An 18,903-nucleotide genomic window follows, 5' to 3' on the forward strand; every position below is an offset into this window, starting at 1 on the left:
CACACGGTAAAAGACTGTAAAGATGGAATGTACTGCACTTGAGTGCAAATGTCATCAAAAACAAAAATCTTCAGACTGTCAAAGTTTTCACAGGCGGTGCCCAGCAGAGATGAGACAGTCACAGTTGGGTAGTGTCGCAAAGAAGTTCTTTGCAACTTCTTCTTGTTGAAAAGGCCATTATCGTGGATGTAATAGGAGACGTACACAAACAAAAATCCTCTTGAGTCGCCACACGCAAAAATACCCTTGTTCCCATTACAATAGTAGTCCATGGCTGTAAACTCTTCCTCCAAGATGCAGAATTTGATTCTCGTTAAATCAGAAAAGTTCTCACAGTTATAGAATAAGATCTCTCGGTCAGACGTTGAGACAGCTAGCATTTTGAGATCGCTGATGTACAACACATCAAAAACATGCATTTTGGGAGTATGGTGGTAAGCAGGTGTTGTCGTCTCTCTTTCTTGAAGGGGAATACATTTTGATATCTTTAAGTCATTTGCCCAGTATTTCAGCGTGCCATTTGTTGTGACCGTAATGTAATTATAGCTTTTGTAAGACCTGATTGGTTCCACTAAGCAGTAGTCCCTGAAATCCTGTGCAGTTCTCAGATTGGAGGGTCGGCAAATCATTTTCACAATTGGTTTCAGACAGTCAGTCTGTGTGTACGTAAAATCATATGGGAAAAGTACGTTCTTGTAGTCCAAAGTCTCTGCTTGTTCATTTCTCTGCAGGAGATAGTGCAAAAGTTCTCCTAGATCTACGGTTCGATCGCAGTTTGTGTCAATTTTCATGTGTAAGACACGAACCTCCTCTTTTGTGATATCTGTGTTTATTTGCGCCATCATCTCATAAAATTCATCCATGTCCAGGCCTCCACTTTCATCAGTGTCGGCCTCTTTGAATAGTTTCACAATTTCTGGAATGTTTTCCGCTGTGAACATCTTCTCTGCGTCCGAATCCGATGATGCTTCTTCGTTTAACATTGTATCCACTTTTAAAGGCTCTTCTATGTGGGCTATCGATTTGGGGAAATGTCCGTCGAGGGACTTCAGTATTTCGGCCTCATAGAAATCCGTTTTCATCGCTTTCCCTGCTTTTTGAAACATCTTGCCTGGAAAGTGATTTTAGAAAGTTTTATGATATAGGTTTCTGGAATCACGTGTCACTCTGTTAGAAGTGAAACAAATCAAGAATGAGATTTAAATTTTTTTTTACTATTTAGCATCCTGGAATTAGGTGCTGTCACCAAAGATCAAAGCCCCCTGTGAGGTAAGGTGATGTTGCTTGGTAACAACAGCATGTGTGGGAGGAGCGGAAAAATCAGGCCAAGTGGCCCATTTTGGATCACTAAATGTATCCAGTGCTACATTTGTTTGACATCATGGAATGATTAAAACTATCCAATTACCAAATGTTGAACTCCGAGTTCTAGTTTTTTTAAACTAGAAAGTTGTCCAGTTTTGAAAGCCATTTATATTTCTGTCTTGATGAACCACCATGCCAGTTGATTCACATTTGACACACACAATTACTTTACAGTACAAAGCTCCATTTTAAAGTAGTTCAGTGTACTGGAATCAAAATAACAATCTCTGCTACATTTAGCATCTGATCGACAGCAAAAACGGTTTGATTTTAAATAAAGTTTCAAATAAATCCAGACAGTCTACGCATAGGGATGAAGCCCAGGTTTGAGAATTGACTGAAACAAAAACTGTTGTGGACATCTACAGGCATGTTGGCTGATTCTTTGAAAACAGCAATCCTCCAGGCCTCGCATTGTAGGTGGAGAGCCAAATTTTGGAATATTGCTTAATAACTTAAAACCTTCTCTTAACTGCTCAACAACCCTGTCATTGACCTGTCTGCTTTGTCTCTTGGTACGGATAAATGGTGCGTATTCATCAATGTTCTTTAATAGACGTCTACTGCGCAGAAGTTGGTCCTGTTTAGTGATTACATGATTCTGAAGACAACTGATTGCACTGGAATTTATTCAGGGTGTTGCACACCACATGTTTCTTAATGTGCCACTGTTGGTCTTTCACAGCATCATAATAAAATAAATGTAAGTTTGTAGTTTTACTAAATGTGTAATAGTTCAAGCGGCCTGACTGAATGTTTTCGTAAGGCACCGTCTGACTTGTGGAAGGGGGCTAAACACAACATGCACCAACTCGTCTCCCAATGTGCACCAAGTCACGTGCCGGTACTGAAATAGCAACAGTTAATTATATGAATAAATGAAACTTTTATAGTCCGTCTTTTTACTGGCGAATCCGACCTTTGCCCCCCCTTCATCTAAACTACACAAAACAAAATTGGGCCAACAAAGAAGAGCATTGTGTAACTCGTGATGTACACACTTTGGACACTAACTTTCTTCTTCCAGCTCTTTTCAGTGTCTGCAGAACCGCGTAAAGTGGGAATTATACACACACCACACCAAAATATAGGCTGGATGGTAGAATATTTATATATTTACTTATTGATTTAACATTTTAGGCGTCTATACAGTCACCCAGCCGTGACCCCTGCAGGTCCAACTCGAGCAGTGGGAGCTTCTATGTCAGAATGAAGAGTTCTGATCAGTTTTAATAACATAGAAGTAAAATAGAAATACAGGTGTAGGATTTTCAAAAATGAAACATTTTTACTGGTGCCACAATCTTTTAAATGACAAGATATTGTTAAATGTTTCCGGAGGTCAAAGGTCAACCAGTCAGTCCACCCGTCTAAAAATCGAACAAACTATGGTGTCAATCAACTGTGTTATGTTTGTGCAGCAAAAAAACAAAACTCGCTTGAGTCATTATAATTAAGATTTTTACAAAATTAAATGAAATAGATATAAATTTTGTCATGTTTGTGTAGCTAAAAATTTTGTAGCACAGTTGATTGACAACAAATTTATATGACTTTGTAATTGTGGGCTGGTTGACCAGCCAGCCCACAATTACATAAAAAAAAGTAAAAAAAAAAAAAGTCTTTGCATTGATTTGCACTGAGGAAACCAGGGAAAAATTACCAACAATACATTGAACTTGTGGAAATTTACTTAATTTCCAAGAATCACTGGGTTAGGTCAAGAAACTGGCACCGTGATGCTTTATTTGGTAAGCGATCATATCGATTCATATGTTTTCTAATTGATTATTCACACACAAAAGATTCCTCTGTCTATTTGAAAAAATGCAGCATTTGGGTGAATGTCTCATACTTATGTGTGAAAGACTTTAAAACCTTCAATAAATTCCCATACAATTCAATTTTCTTAGACATCTGGAACTTATTTGTTGCATGCTCATAATATATCTCTGACTTAGTAGTGAAAAGATTTATACAGAGATTTCCGGATAGATGGAAAGGAAGGACGAGTCAAGGACATGACACAAGTGACTTCGTTATCCATCCAATTAAATTTATTACCAACATAAAGCACCTTTGGCAGTCCGGGAAACAGAAACTGAAGAAATGGGGGATGAGTCCCCAGGCATGCCGTTCCTAACTCGCACATCCTGCAGACTGCAGTTCTCAATCAAAGCACCAGAACGTGGGGGCATGATTTCAGAAGACCCCATTATGCGGGAAAAATGTCATTAGCAATTTTACAATTTCACGCATTGGTGCGGCCAACATCTCTCTGGAAGACGGCAGGTCACGGATGAGAGGTAAGAGGCCCCCCAAACTCTTGGAGCAAGTCAGACGTTGAGTAATGTTCAATACTTAGCATGAGGGGAAGAGGAACTCACGCATTCCTGTCCAGCATCACCGCACATCGCTCACCCTGGTACAATTACATTTCTGAACTGAGGACAGAATGCCTTGTTTTTCCCACTCCCAACAATTTTGAGGTCACAGCAACTCATCTGCTCATCTCCATCTCGGTCCAGTCTTCTGCTGGACCGAGATATGTTATTGGCAGAGTTAGGATAGGAAATCTTCATTAGCTGCGTTTCCTTTGACCATATGCTTGTGCAAATTGGAATTACGAAAATAAATTTGGTTAATGGAAATGCCAATTTAGAAAAAAAAAGAAAGGTCACACCTTATTTGAAGGGGTTTGCGTAAGACTGACATGACACAATCATAAACATGACATAACACCTGTCATGAATATAATAATCTATATGATAATAATCTTTATGAATGTCTGACTGTTGTCATGAAGTGTCATTCGGTAAATAATGACATTTTTAATGGACCTTTAATGCAAGTTTTAGTACAATTTTGCATTGAAAGTGTCATTATTTACCGAATGACACTTCATGACAACAGTCAGACATTCATGAAGACTCCTTCATGTTCATGACAAGTGTTGTGTCATGTTTATGACACGTCAGTCTTATGCACATCCCTTCAAATAAAGTGTTACCAAAAAAAAACCTGACATTTATCGATAACATTTTTTTTTGCATGAGGTGATTTTCCAAAATTAGCGTACTTGTGCATTTTGCAAAACAATGGAATGGAAACACTTTTCGCATCACACGGGTCATGTGATCAACAACTGTTGATAAGACAAAGACGACAGAAAGTGGCAGGAGGAGGAGGATGATGGCGCCGGAGGACTTTTAATGACTTGCATGTGATTTTAATTGCGTTTATTTAATGTCTCATTAAATGCAATTGCAAAAATGTGTTTTTTCATCATTAGAGGCACATCTTGGTTTGCCATTAAAACATAGCACATATTACTCTTTCAATTTTTGGGGGATTCTAAGACAAATTTGTACTTTTAGAGTAAAAATATCCTAAGTCAGTATTGCCAAAGAAGAAAGCCCAATTTCTCACTCTTGCCCTAATCTAACATATGTGGATAAACTATGTCAAATCAACTGCTTTGACATAGTTTCTAGAACAAAAAATATTGGCATCAGAAATCCAATTAAATTTATATATTTTTCCCGTATAATACCTACAGTATTTTAGCAAAAGACAAAAAAAAAGAACCTATAACCTTTACCAACCCTTTCCGTAATGTCTTGCACTCATTTATATATTTAAAACTCCAAAACCGAGGCGAAATATCTGCATTGCAAATGAGTGTCAAACCGTGGGCAGAGGAGATGGATGACTCTCCCCTCTCTGAGAGGCAGCCTCTGCCAGAGATTGCAGATCAGAAGAGGCTATAATTACGGCGCAGCCTCAGAGACATACTGGAGGGATCAACCAACAAGTCCTCGGAGCTGTCAGGCTTTCTGAGGAGAGCACTGTACCATAATTGAGCCGCGCTGAATGGGTAGCATAAAGAGACAATCAGTTGCAGTTGACGGCTGATGCATGAAAAGGTTTGTGGTTCCTTGGCTCAGAAGATGTGCTGTGGTTTCTAGAGGATCTGCAAAAATTCTCCCAAACAGTGATCGAGTCTCTGAAACCTGCATAAACATATTGTTCTGTGGAGCCTCTTAATACAACTAAAAAATAAATAAATCAGTTATTAGGAACAATTCAGAGACGGCCAGCGAGTATAAATGAGGTTTTAAACATTCATAACCAACACCAGACTCTATCTCAGACTCAGATTTAGTTTCTGCTGCTTCCTCTACTGCATTTCAAGCACTTCAGCTGCATTTTTCTGGTAAAACTTCTACATTTCTGCTTTTTGAAGAGCATAACATAAATTAAAGTCTTAGAATGCCACTGAGAGCAGCTGCAGCTTTTACATTGATGGGTGTCTGCATTTTAAAAAGGAGCAGTGTTATGTCTTTTTCAATTTATAGTACAATCCAGGAACTATGTTAATGTCAGTTGTTAAAAAAATGCTAGATATATCAAATATAACTTAAAAGAAATTTTACTTTGTAATGTAACACGCTGAAATCGGGCCTCTGTATCTTTAAAACCGCCTGCTCTTTCTGAAACTCCGCCTTCAGGAAGTCACCACAACATGGCTCCTCCATTTACCTTTAACAACATTTTTACCAGTGTTGCCCTGAAAAGTAGCTCCTATAATAAGATCAGCAAATGTGCAGTTCCGCCAGGTGTTTGCTAATTGCTGCTGGCTAGTCTGAAGGAGCTGGGGGGCAGGAGAGGGAATCTACATAATACTGCCTCTTTAAGGAATATGTTTCTAGTTTTCTGGACTTTGATCGGAGAACTTAGTACATCAAGAAATAGACATTTCTACCCCTTTGAGTTTTTTAACTCTGTCAGATTGCCAGTGAGCCTCAATGTTCAAGTCTTTACATAGACTTTCAACCAAATTTAGCTTCAGACTTTGACTTGGCCATTCTGACACGTGGCTATGCTCGGCTCTAAAACCTTCCCTTGTCTGGCTGTGTTTTTAATGGTCGTTGTCCTGCTAGACTGCAAATTTTCACCCCTGTCTACACAGATTTACTGTACTGGCCTGAATTTTCAGAAAGGGAACAAAAGACAAAGGCATCGAGCAATCTTTAGGATTTTCAAGTCTGCCTTTTGACTGATGTCCATAAAACTCTACACAGTGTCGAGTGTATTCTTCACGTTGGCCTCATGCCACCATACGGTGGTTTTAGCCGCTCAACTAAATCTCATTTCGACAAGAAAACAGACTTGTGTTTGTGTCATGGCGTGGAGGGACAGAACTGTCCTGATGAAGCCACCGCCTCACAGCCACCTTCAGGCTATTTTGCAACAACAGGGCATTGAGGCAGTGGAGGGGGTGACACCAGGGGCCTGGCAACAATCGGCGTGATGTCAAAGCCACAGCTGTAAAGAACTGGAGGAGGTTTCAGCAGCCAAAACAAAAAACATCTGCAGTCTCGGAAAATATCACTGTAAAGCAAAAGGGCAAAATCACTGAAACATCTACGGATAGCTGGTGTGTCTTCCAGAGGATGAAGGAAGTGAAATGCTTTTCAGATTAAAATGTAAGGATTTTTCTGCTAATATACCGACTCCCTGACAAAACATTCACCATTAAGGTCAGGCGTTCACTCCAGCAGCTCCAAAAAAAAAAAAAATCCTTTTTGATTTTAGACATTTTCCTGAGTTACCCCCATTCTTTGTGTTGTCACTTACAAAGATGTTTGGTTTTGAAAAAGGGCAAAATGTTCTTTAAAACTAACTGGTTTGGAAAGCAAAGATGCCATTTTTGGTTACACTTAAAAAAACAAAACAGCTCCCAAGTATGAGGGCCTTTTGTTCTTACTGTGTCAAATGTTTGCAGAATATGCCTTTAGTTCCAGAAGATGTTATGTACTGGAAAATGATAAAACTTGACCAAAATGAGTATAAATTGTTTTTTTATTATTTAAAAGGGGGGAGTCTTTTGAGCTTTATATCATGTTATAATGTTATTCCCTGTTCAAACACATACCTGGAGTGTTGCTTTTGTCCTTTCATGAATGTCTGAGAAATCTTTGGATCTCCCATGGCAGCTATTCAGGGGCGCCTTAACACCTGCTCGTACACTGCATTGCCTATTTACCCAAAGCTAAGCCTTGGGAATTCAGCCTCAAGGCAAGATTCTGTATCACAGAGGACCCTCTGGAGAAGGATTGTGTCTTTCCCACTCAGCTCCTCCAGACTAGTGGCAGCAGTAATCAACAAACACCTGGTAGAAATGCCCATCTGCTGTGCTTATCATATAAACTGCAACGCTCCTAAGAACGCCTGTAAATGACATAAATGGATGCCATAGAGAAGCTTTGTGACGGCAAAGGGAGAAGTGTAGGAGGTTCTTAAAGTGACAAGGCGTCAGATACGGCTATGGTGCAAAGTCAAAATTTCACAGATTCAACAGATACTTGATTATAGTACAAAATGTTATGTATAAAATACATAATACCACCTACTTCCCCTTTAAGGAATATTTCACTCAATCCTTAAAAGTGTGAGGTCATCTAATGGAGACGTTTTTCTTCATTACTCAACAGAAAGGACCAGATAACTGAGATCTGTTTAATAGGAAAAGTCTCTTCCTACCTAAAACATATTATACTTCATAATGTGATTATATATTATATCTGGAAAGGCCTTGAGTTGCTAAGCCTTAAACCTTTCACGTCGATCTCTGCATTTCTTCACTTTTCCTGGGGTAAAAAGTATCCAAATGAATTATGGTACAGATACTTTGTTTGATCCATACAGTCCAACCAGCATCTTCCAAGAATTTATCAGGGTAATTGCCAAAAAACCCCATTTTTTCCTTAAGTTCTATGCAGAGCCTGGAAGGGTTCACCCCAAAACTGTGTCTAGTATCCTACCATGGTTTATGTTCTCTATTACATTTTTGTCTGACTCCAACAAAAAAGCTAGAGTTAAATCTGCAAATTTCTTCACTTTTTGACAGCAAAGAACAACTACTTACCAAAGCTCAGTCTGCGTACAACAACAAAACCTTTTTAAAAATCACACTCAGGCAATCAAAAAGCCTCTTACTGACCAGTCATCCACTAAAGGAGCCTGCATGATACAACAGTTCGGAGACACTCTGCAGAGAGAGAGCAAGCAGACTACTCGGTCAACAAAGAGACAGATGGGGCAAGTGGTGGGCTTTATTTGAGTGCTATGCTTCAGATGAGAACGGACCGCCAAGTATTTTGAGAAGACGACGGCCATCTGCTCAAATCGTTACAAGTGTGATGGTGGAGACGAAGCCATTTACAAATCGCAGCAGTAATCTGATGCGTTCTGTTCCGGTTATACCCTAGAGATGTACACACAGCTGGGGTTAGACCTTGGTCATTGACGGCAGTCGTTCCGGTGTTGTCAGACGGACCTTCTGATGAATAACAGATCTGATGCAACTGGCAGAAAATGTATTACCAAGCTGTTAAAGTAAGAATACAACTGTTTATCACCAAATTGAAGTAGAAAACCCATCTTCAACCACGCCACAAGAAGAAACGTCTCTTCAGTCCGTTGACATTTCACATTTCATTTATTCTCTGCAGGTACAACATTACAAAGACGAGGGGTTTTGCTGCAAACAGCAAGTGAGTTTTAGAGATGTGGAGAAAGGATCATTTGTCTGTGGATGACTCCTGGCACAAGTCAACAATACATCAAGAGGAATTTGAAAGAGAGGTGTCAGATGTCAGATTTCTGCCTTTGATACAAAATACAACCTTTCAAAGCCCTCAAGCACCCGAGAGTCCATCCAAAACGGAGAGTGAAAACTTATGTCGGACCTTTCATACTGGAAGTAGATGGCTTTATCTCAGGAAAACCACATCAGAAAGTTGACTGTGGTCTTTCTTCCTTCATCAGGAAGGATGGATTGTCGGTTGAGAAAAATCTGAAAGTGTACAAAATCTGTTCCGAGAAGAACTTGACTCTTGGTATAATTTGCTTTTCTCTTCACACGTAAATGGGTCTATATGATGAAACTAATATTTATATGAATTGCTCAAGCAGCTAAAGAAATGTGTTCACATGGTAGCTGTCCAAACCAAACAGGCACTATGTGAAGAGTAATCCCCAGCGACTCATCCAGTAGGTTGCAGAACAATTACAGCTCTTCAGGCTTCATCATGTGTATTCTCCAACCCTGAGTAGGGGCCCCAACAGAGGCATGGGGCCCATATCCACCAAGAAGCCACTGAGAATCTATCCCTAAACACAGAGAACCACAAACACGCCGGCAGGCAGAGCGACAAGCCACCGACAGGAAGTGTGATGGGGAAAATTAAGGATGAGATGATCCCAAGTCTCCCTCTTCCCGCTCTAACATGGTGTTGATGCTCGTTGTTAAATGATCTGAAACACTGACATGTGACCATAAAGCAAAACCAAAGAAATCTGGTGCAGGGCAAATTTCATTTCCTATAGATGTCCAGTACTAACCACTGATGTATGCTCTTCTTTGGTTTTTAGGAAGCTTATTTACCAAATCCGTTGCTTTATAAGTTGATATTTATAGCTGTTTTGCTCCAGTTGTTTTGAGATATATATATATATATATATATATATATATATATATATATATATATATATATATATGACGTCATCAACAGGCACAGCCTGAGGCCCACCATTCATTCATTTTAATTCAAACCATACTTCTGCTCTTAATTAGTTGCTGCTGAAAATAATTAAAGACTTGCCTCCAAGTCTAATGAGTGAGTCTGGGGAGCTAAATAAGAAGCTGATGGCCACACGCGTTCCAACATCAATCCAATTATGCCCGTGTCCTTGTCAGGAGCTTCCCCGTGTGAGGGGACAAAACAATTTAAGCCCACGCCCCATGAAACACATCAAAGTGTGTGACTGGCTTACGCAACGTCACCTACCAACTCTGCCTGCTGCACATCCGGTCTCCTTGGAGCTAAGGGGGTTTGCGTTGCTGTTGGGAAAGGGGGGGAAGGTTATTAGGATGAGTGTGTGTGTGCATGTGTTCGGAGGGATTTCCATTCTGAGCACAGAGCGGTAGGAGGAAGCAGCGCAATTACTTACATTTTTAAATGCAGCCCCATTTCATAAGACTGCCTTATTTATTCACATCTATCCAAATGATTGGACTAGACACGTGTAATTCTGGGGCTGTATAATGAAAGTTTCACTTTAGTTCAACTGAGGTTAAACCACATCGACCCCATCAGAACAACCGCACCGCATAGAAATAGAACTGAAATTATAGCCAACTTAAAAAAAATGTAATCTTATATACGAGTTACTTTTTTATATTTTTCCACTTTGCAATATGAATTTCACAAAAAATATTCAGAGTTTATGTGATAAACCAATACAATATGCATGGTTGTAACGTGAAAGGAACTGATTTTGAAGAAACTTCTGCGATTTACCTAAAAGTCAGCTTTTCTTCCAGGGTTGCTTTATGCTTCCATCTTTCCATCCACTCTGACCAGCTTCTCTGTAAGAAGAAGAAGAAAAGTGGAGCTTTAAACCTTTAAACTCTTTTCTAAAAAGCTACGTAAAACTCCTCTGTTTCAGACTTGATTGTACATCACTCTGATGTGTTTTACATCTGCTTTTTTTAACCATGTTACAACTGGTTTATAGTAATTTGTGTTTTTGTCATGAAAAACTACAAATAAATGTTTATTTGCTTTACATGCTAAAAATACCACGCTGCCATCAGCGTCTTTGTAGCGACTGTGTATTTGTTGCCTCAGAGTTTTTGCATCCAGGGCAAAATACCGTATTTTCCTGAATAGAAGTTGCACTTTTTTAAATAGTTGAGCTGAGTTCTGTGTCTTGTAGTCTGGAAAATATTGTAAATGAATCTAGACCCAAATTACCAGAGAGCTAGTCATGTGGAAAACAAACAAACCAACCAACCAAAAAAAAAACAAACAGGATTCTTAGTTTTCCAGAAAATCTTCCTAAATTCGGAACTGCGTATTAGGGCCATTGTAGATGTAAAAAAAATAAAATGGGAGTAAATTTCTGTCAAAAACTTCTGAGTTTCTATAGTCACATTTTTGACTTTTTAAACTCTGAAATTTTGATATTTTGTTTCAAGAGAATTTGAGATTGATCTCAACATTTTTGAGATTTTGAAGGACATTTACTTATCTTCCCATCTACAATGCTATATGCCTAGTTTGCATATTAATAGGCTTCTTTTAAACAAAGTAGATTTACTTTTCGTACATTAAAGACACGCTGGCTTAGTGAGTCACCCAGTGAATTAGTAAGTAATCTTCACTTTGGGGAGTACATGTTCTTAAAATATGTAAGCTATTACAAAAGTCCCCTGAGCCTCGAAAAATGAATGATTTTTTTGGGTTGTATTTCAATTTATTTCACTTCCAACTCGCCAGTTGATTCTACAAATGCAACAAAAAAAATCCTATCCAAGCACAGACTCCTTTACTAATTGTATAACTAGCATGATGAGTTTAAGGTGGACCTCAATCATAATTTTGTCTGAAAACACTAAGAAAAAAAATGTAATTTGTTTAAAACAAAACTTTGACATCAGCGTAGATTGTACAATATGCAGTCCACTTCTGGATGAGCCACTTGTGTTTTGTGAATGCATTGGGAGCCATGTGAAAATATATGTGTGTGTGTGTGTGTGGGGGTGTGTGCGCGTGTGTGTGTGAGAGAGAGGGAGCAATGGGGAGGTTTGCGCTGATCGTAAACAAGAGCAGCGGGAAAACAAATAGGTGGTTCCCCCCCCACTGCTTCCTGCCCGGACCCGATCGATGATGCGTGATAAGGCAGCGGTGAGATCTCGGGGTGGGGAGGGAGACAGATGGAGTCGGCGCAGAGTGCAGCATCTGTGGAGCAGCGGCTGTCAAACAAAGCCAAGACACCGGAGGAGCTGTTTTGCATTCCCAGAGAGAGCCGCTGCTGCAGTTAATTAAAAAGCTGTAAATGAAATATGGTCTGCAGACGGGGCAGACTATAGACTGGGGACCCGTCATGGCGTCGTTTTCAGTTTGTAGTGGTATGTTACACGTCTGAATTGAAATTCACTCTTCATCCAATAACATGAGGAATATAGACTTGATGGATGTGCTTTATTTCCAATGGTACATTAATAGTTTTGATGTTTTATATAGTTTACTGTGTGGTATATCCATCAAGTCAATGCCTAATTGAGGAATTACAACAGAACTACAATTTTAAGCATTATTAACAAGCACTGGTTGGAAGATATTTTACTAAAAATGTCTATAAAGGGTGTTTTAATACCAAGGGGACAATTAGACAGTAATCCACACCAAGATTTTGTCTAATAGGTGAATTATGACCAAATTTTAGTGACTGAACTGCAGAGAAATCTGAGAATAAAACTGTTTTAAAATCTATTATTTTAACTTATTTTCATAGTTTATAGTTTAACAGTTCGCTGAATCGTAGCAGTTTGCAATTATGTGCGATCTTTCTCTTGACAATGACCTGCATTCCAGGATAATGCAGATTCTGAAATCAAGCAACAGAAAACTTTTGCATAAGGTTAAAATATCAGTAATAAAAAGGAAACTGAGAATTAAGACAGACTCACTTGCTATCTACACTCGGACAATTCATCAAGAAACAAACGCAAAGTCGCAAAAGTAGTGTCAAATTCCTGGTCACAGAAATCCTTGCACGAATCAAGTTTCTTAAACCAACCTTTGGGATTTAGTAAATTACTTCCAAATATTTAGTGCCATTGAAATATCAGTTCAATTATGTATAACTTATCTGTACCTACTTGAGCCAAACAATTGGAAGTGGGCTCTTGAGTGACATGCATCACCCATGTCTTGCCTCTGACTCCCTACACCAAACTGGTTCGGTCATTATGACAATAACCACCCCTAAACCTAACTCAATGGCGAAAGATGGAGGAAGCGAATTTTAACTGCTTTTATGTAGGATCTTGTTCTTTTGGTCGATAAACTGCCTTCAATGGATACATTTTTCCAAACCCCAATTGATCCTACAACCACTCTTAAACAAGGCACCAAGATACCGACGCCCAGGTTGCAGAAGGCAGGCTAATCCTATACTGAATTTAACTACTAACCAATTCAGTGGCAAAAGAATAATGCAACATTGTATCAGACAAGGCATCTCCAACAAAACTTTGATAGTAGTTGACACTGGACAATGTAAATGTAGGAACCCTTTGACTTTTACCTGACCCAGAAATTATTTTTAAAAAGCTGTCAAACACCTGAAAGCCCAGAACATCTAAAAACTAATACATAAAGCAAATTTATAAGAGAGAAGAAAAAAAAAACGAATCACTTGCTGCCAGCTTGGGGACAAAAATAAAACAATTCCCTTGACTGACAGGCTGATAAGTGCAGAAGCTGCGAGGGGAGGTCACCTTCAGATAAACTAAGGTGTGTTAAATCATTTATCACTGAATATGATAGATGGGAGCAGAAGCTTTAGATGCCAGAAATCACGGGAAGCGACTTGGGAAATAGATGAGGGCCCTGATGCTGTTAGAGCTCCCGACAGGAACCAAATAAACAGCCTGGAGTGAGACTGCAACGTCAGATGACTGAGCAGTGTCAGCGGAGGTGACCTGAAATTAGACGGTTAATGCCGAGGTGTTCAGTTGAAGGTCAGTAATTGTAATTACAGATGAAGTGAAAGAAAGGTGCTGAATTTATTATTTTTTATTTAAATTACTCCGTGACATCACAGCATTACAGAAACAACAAAGTATGTGGTTTTAAGCCATTACTTGTCAGATGAAAAGTAAACTGCATTTTCCAGACGCTTCAGTAGATACAGCATGGAGCATCTGCAGTAAAGACAAGATCAGAGACGCAATAGTTCAAATAGATACGTGGAAAAAGAATATCCACTTGCCTAAAACCGACCAAAAGTAAATCTTCAAATCCTCAGACTTATCAAAGCAACAGTGGGACAAACCCAACTTGGCTTTCTGTCTTTTACCGAATAATGACCTAGAAGCAAGAGCTGGTGAACCAACGTTAACAAAGAATAAAAATAGGACCTTGGTTGTGACACCAGGATTTGTGGCGTCTAGCTTCAGCAGTGAAACGGTGACCTTGTCCAAGCAACTTTGAATATTCTCACACAAGTTTAGTGGTGCATAGATGGATGCTACCGACCACTTAATACTTCATTAACCGAGGGGCTAAGCCAAAAACAACCAGGTAAAAAAAAAAATCTATAAATGGGGAGTGTTAATAGCCAGCCCAATAGCAGTTTTTATGTACCGTTTCCCTCGATATCATGCAGAGCAACTCAAGAACTCAGTTTCTTACTTGAAAATTAGAGTCTTAAAAAAGGGATAAGTGTTAGGCTTTTATATGTCAAGCATTTACACTCCATCAGTGAAACATACATATGCTGGCAGCGACTATATGCTTTAAGAGGCAATTTAAAATTTTGGAGGTTTCAGAATTTTCAGCAGCTTACACCTTGAACTTCAAGCTTTTCATTTATAGTCAGAATTTTTTATTTTTTTTTTTCCATTTGAATGTTTTATTTCGCCCTTTTCTGCCGTCATTCAATAAATTGTTGGGGAGTGAAGTTCATGGTGTTCAGTACAGGTTTGGAGAGATCTCCATGGATCGTTTTAGGCACGACGACTTGCAACCGATGCAGGGAAAATGTTAATTAACCTCTCCTGCCACATTCAACATTTACACCGTCTGCTCACTTAAACACACACACATCCAAGTTTGCCATCTCTGCGCTTCCTTTTCACTGCTTCAACGGGGGATGTTCCATGTGTAGATACATCCTGCTAAATAAAGTAGATACATTCAGTCCATATATAAAACGGCAGTGTTGCGTTAGTACAGGGAGCCACTTTTCAATGCTGTGCTGTATCTGGACGATTCATTTACTAAACTGAAAACACGGCTCAGGTAGTAGAGTTAAAACCACAGATTTACACACACTGTAGAAAAAGACCTTTTTTTTTTATCTCATTGTCTGACCTTTAAATCAATCTACATTGGACCCTCGCCTATGTGTTCAAAGTGCACATCTAAAATATTCGAAAAGACAAATGCATGCTGGAAATCTGAAATGCCTAGCTGCAATGAGACTTGGCATGCTACTGGTTGGTATTTGCAGAGCAGCCAATCCGGGAGCGCCTTTGATTCTCCTTGGCTAGAGAAGAGGAAGACGTGCCAAGGTGGTTTCCACTGTGCGTTTTAATGCATGTCAAGGTGTATTTGATGTTTAAACAATTAAAGGCAATTAAATCTTCAAATTATTAAAGATGCAATGTGTAACTTTTACAAACAATGTTTCTTTTTTCTTTTTTCAAACTGTCACTATGGCTTGACAGAATGAGACAATTTTAAAAAAATAAAAATAAAATAATAGAGCTCTGCCTTCTCATTGTGGTCCTACCCCCTACACTGCTATGTCGAAACAACCAATCAGAGCCAGGTGGGAGAGTCTTAGCGGTGTCAATCAAGGTTGTGTCAACGCTGCACATACCCTTCCTCTTGTTCTCTTCTATGCTACAACTAGTTCCCAACAACTGAACCTGCTGGGAATGCTAAGGCTAGTTAGCATGGCCACCGAATGGCATTAGCACATTGAGCAGCCCGTACACGAGCTTGATTGTCAGAGTATAGGCCCTCCTCCTGGCTCTGATTGGTTGCTTCTGATCAGGAGTGGTGCATTTCTACACTTGGCAGTAGGAGTTGGAGTAACACCATGGTGGCAGTTTCAACAAATATATATTTTTTAAAAACTTAAAGTTACATATTGGATCTCTAATTTAGCTGGTAACTATTCCACAGAGATATTAAGTAAGTATATTATTGTCTTTCTACTAATAACTCTACAATGTATAAATGTGAGTTCCACCCTGTCTACTATTCCTTAACTTATGTTTTTCCAGTAACATCTGTCCTCTTTCTGCCCTTTGACCTTGACCATATGGCTCCGACAGCGTCCTACTCCTCACCCGGTCCAGACCAACAGCTTAATGTGCAGTCATTACTGGCCTTACTCACTTCAATAGAATCTGCTACGGAGGCACCAAAGCGGCCACATCCTCACAACTCATCATCCTACCAGTAATTCTGTGCTGGATCTGCTTGCGCTCTGTGTGAGCGATAAGAAATCAACAAGGGTGATAAAGCGTCTGCAGGACTCCTTACTTCCTAAGTGATCAAAGGAGCGGCTCTGATTAGTCACGAGGAGCAGACTTCCTCAGAACGCAGTCCGCCGAGCGCCTCTGTACATCTGACAAGCAGACCTTTTTGTTTTGGCGGATCTGTGGCCTATTAAAAACACTGGCTGCAGTGGAATCAACACTGACAAAGCAATTGACCTGAACACTTTTGGATTCTGCAGCAACTCTGGTTTGCCAACAACGTACCGAGGAATCAGGTTACAAACACACGATGTGTGTGTCCAGGATGTGGCACCCTGTCATAGGAAACCGGTGGCATGTGCTGCGATGTCGCCTGCTGTCCAGCATGTTTTATGACTCCAGCTGAAAGGAATACATACAAACTCACAAGTAGTTTTAGAAACAACTTGCTTTTTCTGCTCAGTAATCATATTAGTGGTTAATATTCTACAAAAATCCATAAAATAAAATCTCAGAGATGCCCCTACACTGCTGCAGCTCCCAGGAATCCATGATTTGGGCCTGACAATGTTGTTCAAACACTCAATATGCTGATAGTTCAGAAGCAATCGCTTCACAAAAACACTTTGTTTTGCGGTTTGGGTTCTTCTCAATGCTAACCTTCGTAACAAAGTGTAAACAGTGATGATTAAGCAAAAGATTCATGAACAGATCAATTGCAGTTGCCTAATGTGTGCTAATTAACGGCGGCAGTTAGCAATTAGCAAACACCTGGTGAAAGTGCAGGTCTGCAAAGATTATATGAACTACAATTCTCCGGAGAACAGTTGTAAACAGCATAGTGGAAAAGCATTGTAACGACATGCTAAAAGGGGAGTGTCGGTAAAGGAAGGAGGTTCTTAAAGAGACGGAACAATTTTGCAGTGATGCAAAAACAAATTTCTGTTAAGTTTTTTTGATACATACTGTAACTGTGTTTTTATTACAAATGTGCGCAAATCTGTCTGTGTTCTGCAAACATAGAAAAAGCATAACCTCGCAATTGCGGTGTTTCATTAAATAAGAAATTAAATTAAAATCACACGCGAATAAACTCGTTCATGTGATGTCATTAAAAATCATGGCAGCGACGGATGTAAACAATTACATGAGATATACATTCATAATTCATGGCGTCCAATCGTCCATCATAGGAGATGTCGGTTATCGGTTATTGAGGCGTTGGAGCGACAAGCCCCTCACACTTGGGAGCATCTACGTATGGAGCACTTTGGGGCAATTGTTGTCGGCCATTTTACAGAGGAGCAATAAATTCAGCAAACTTTTCATGAACTATGCAAAGTTCATGCAAAGTTTGCTGTATATTGTCCAAAAAAAATCCCAAAACAAATTTCCTTATTTCCATTAAGCAAATTTATTTTCATAATTTCAACTTACGCAATGTTATGGCTAGTGGAAACAAAGCAATAGTTAGTTGATTATGCTATAAAATGACACTATGTGCCTGGAAAACACATGATATGTCTGTCCCCTTTAAATCAATCAAACTTTTGTTCATTTTCCTAAATGTTTATACATATACATTATTCAAGATTGACTCAAGGAGTCGCCCATGAAATTGCAGACATAAACAGCTGAAGTGCATTGAAAATGGCATCTGAATGTTAGTAACATGAATGGTAATCATAATGACACAGCAGCCACAAAATAATTTTCTCACTGCGCTTAAACACACAATTTATTCAAAAATAATATATTCACAATATCTATGTGTGTTTCTAATATGCACCACTATACTACAAGTCTAGCCTACGTAGTCCTACAAAGATTGATTGAGTGATAAAAACATCATATTACTCATGGCTCATTCTGATCAGCTTAAGGTTAACCAGATTACACAATTATTAAAAAAAAAAAGTAACTAAATTATGACGTTTTTTGGCAGACACCCTACAGAGCACTTTTAAAACTTGACCCCTACTGTCGTACAATAAGAACGAAGTGCGGCGAATAGCCTAGGGGGATGTTAACATTTATCTATGATGTGTGAAGCTCTTATTCATGAGAGCTTGTAAAATTCAATATAACACACGCTCTGCTTAGGCAGCAGCTTTGCTCCCCAAATCTGCTCAGTTTCCTTTGGTTTCGTTTCCCCCCCTCTTCTCCTCTCTTCCCGTCTCATGCTGTAAGCTCTCACACCATCAACCACCACAAAAGCCCGGCTGGTATTGATGGACGGAGACAGCTGCAGTGGAAGTACAAAACATATTAGCGCGCAAATACTCATCTTTGCGGAGAGCGTAACTGGAGCCAGGCGCAGATTAGCGACTTTACTTCCCAATTAGCCGGCTCAGTAGGACAGGAAATGGCTTTGACTGGCCTTCTGCTTCCCTTTCTTCTCGGTGTATGTGCGCGCCGGGCTCTGTCTGATCTCATTCTGAAGTGTTTACAGCTGCTCCCAGACAGCA

The 18,903-nt window shown here is 39.5% G+C and overlaps 1 protein-coding gene across 1 annotated transcript in view; it reads right to left on the reverse strand.

Annotated features, from left to right (window-relative positions):
* The window catches only part of phlda1 (pleckstrin homology-like domain, family A, member 1), an 89,393-nt gene that overhangs the window by 43,756 nt on the left and 26,734 nt on the right, over positions 1-18,903 (reverse strand). Inside the window, exon 3 of the mRNA XM_032588774.1 lies at positions 10,734-10,801. The gene's annotated coding sequence lies outside the window, so the exon portion shown is untranslated. The remainder of the gene's footprint in view (positions 1-10,733; positions 10,802-18,903) is intronic.

Source organism: Xiphophorus hellerii, chromosome 17, assembly GCF_003331165.1.
Source record: "Xiphophorus hellerii strain 12219 chromosome 17, Xiphophorus_hellerii-4.1, whole genome shotgun sequence".
In the NCBI taxonomy this organism is placed as follows: domain Eukaryota; kingdom Metazoa; phylum Chordata; class Actinopteri; order Cyprinodontiformes; family Poeciliidae; genus Xiphophorus; species Xiphophorus hellerii.